Raw genomic sequence first — 2,029 nt, forward strand, 5'->3', positions numbered from 1 at the left:
CTCAGCACACAGCACCATTTGAAGGACAGTACAGAGCACGCTATGTAAAGGACTTGGCACACAGCACTAAAAGCATACCTCATCCCTCTCTTCTCAAGGGCTCACACATAGCAGGACCCTTTAGGATGCATTAGCACACCACACCTTTTGAAGGACTCAGCAGACAATACGTTGTGTAATGGACTCAGCACAAAGCACCCTTTAAAAAACCCAGGATGGCCCACCCTTCTCAGGGACTCAGCACATAGCACCCTTTGGGATGACTAAGCAAACAGCACATTTTTGAGGACTCAACACATAACTCCCATGAGGGAAGGACCCAGGAAATACCGCCCTGTGAAGGACTCAGCACATAGCTGTATGTCACAAGTTCAGCTGTCATTAGAATTAGGGTGCTTTCTTGAGTATCACCATTCTTCAGAAACACTTCACAAATCCTACTAGTTCAGATTTAGACAAGCTGTGTTTTATGGGGGAAGGTAAGCTGGGGGTCTTGAACTCAAAGCTTGGGGGCCCTGTCCCTGAGCTCTTTGGTTCAATGCTAGAGCTCTACTACTTGGAGACACAGCTCCAATTTTGTTTTTTTGGGCTTGTTCTTTGACAGGTCTTATGGTGATAAGTAAGGCCAAGTTGGGGTATCTGTGGGCAAAGGCTCTTAGCTCAGCCTGGAGCTGACCTCTCCCTTCCCTGTGTCCCTGGAAAGCTGGGCCTCCTGGAGCTCTCTTGGCCTAGGGTGGAACAGACCTGCTCTGGCATCAGCAATCAGGGTGAGCAAAAGTCAGCTTGGCCCTACTAATTACCCAAATTGAACTCTAGAGGATAATGGCATGGGACCGCATGTTCCGCTTGTGGCCACCAGGGGACAGGAGTGGCCCACCATAGGGATTGTGCTTGCGAGTTGTGTTTATTCTTGCTTCCCTTGGGCCCCCATCATGATTCAAAGCCACCCTGGACAGGAAAGTCCTTGAGACTCTTACCTAAAATTAGCCATAGAAAAGGAAGTGGGGCTGTGGCTCAAGTGGCACAGCACTAGCCTTGAGCAAGAAAACTCAGGGATAGAGCATAGGCCCTGAGTTCACACACACACACATACACAAACACACACACCACATGCATGCAAAATCAGAGATTTCTACACTGCAGTCTTTGGGTACTCTACTTTTTCCCCCACTAAGCCTGCTGACTGCTGGCCTAGGTGTTTGATGCATACAACAGCACCTGGCATCTTCAATTTTGGGTGAACAGAATGGCTAGAAGGTCAGCCTTCCCCCATCCCAGCTCCTTGATTGGGTCATGGTCTATCCAGGCCCTTTGGGTCTCCTTTACAGACTCACCAAGATGTCTTCAAAAGGCATCACATACTGGGCACTGGTGGCTCATGTCTGTCATCCTAGCTACTCAGGAAGCTGAGATCTGGAGGATCACGGTGCCAAGCCAGTCTGGGCAGGACAGTGTATGAGACTCTTATGGATGAACCGTCAGAAAACAAAAGTGGCATTGTGGCTCAAGTGGTAGAGTGCCAGCCTTGAGAAAAAGAGCTCAGGGACAGTGCTCATGGCCAACAACAACAAGTAGAGGCATTGCATACTGTCTTTGGGATTAGCATGGGCCAAATATAATTGGAATTAATTATAGTTAGAATTAATCAAGTCCTCCAAGATAAAGCAGTACCTCCTTTAGTCCTGTGCTCCTCCGTCTCGTCTCACCCCCTGGCCTTGTCCGTGCTTTGGGTCAGCATGGGTTTGGCTGGACAGGAGGGCTCCAAGGAAGATCCCAGAGCAATCACCCCACTTCCGTCTGCCCTGCTCACCCTGCTGCTTCTGCTCTTTGCCATAGACCTTCTTCCTGGAATCCATTCTTGAAGTCATCACCACCAACATAGTGGTGAGAGGTGGGTCTGGCCTAAATAGGGGCAGTCAGAGGTGGAAGTAGGTCTGGGACTAGGAGCTTCCACCTTGGGTGTGGGCTGAGGCCTGGGCTGACCTTTATTTCATCCTGAGCCTTGCAGTGGTGGGGAGACAGTGTAGAC

This window comes from Dipodomys spectabilis, unplaced genomic scaffold (genome assembly GCF_019054845.1).
Source record: "Dipodomys spectabilis isolate Male_0828 unplaced genomic scaffold, ASM1905484v1 ptg000344l, whole genome shotgun sequence".
Taxonomy (NCBI): Eukaryota; Metazoa; Chordata; class Mammalia; order Rodentia; family Heteromyidae; genus Dipodomys; species Dipodomys spectabilis.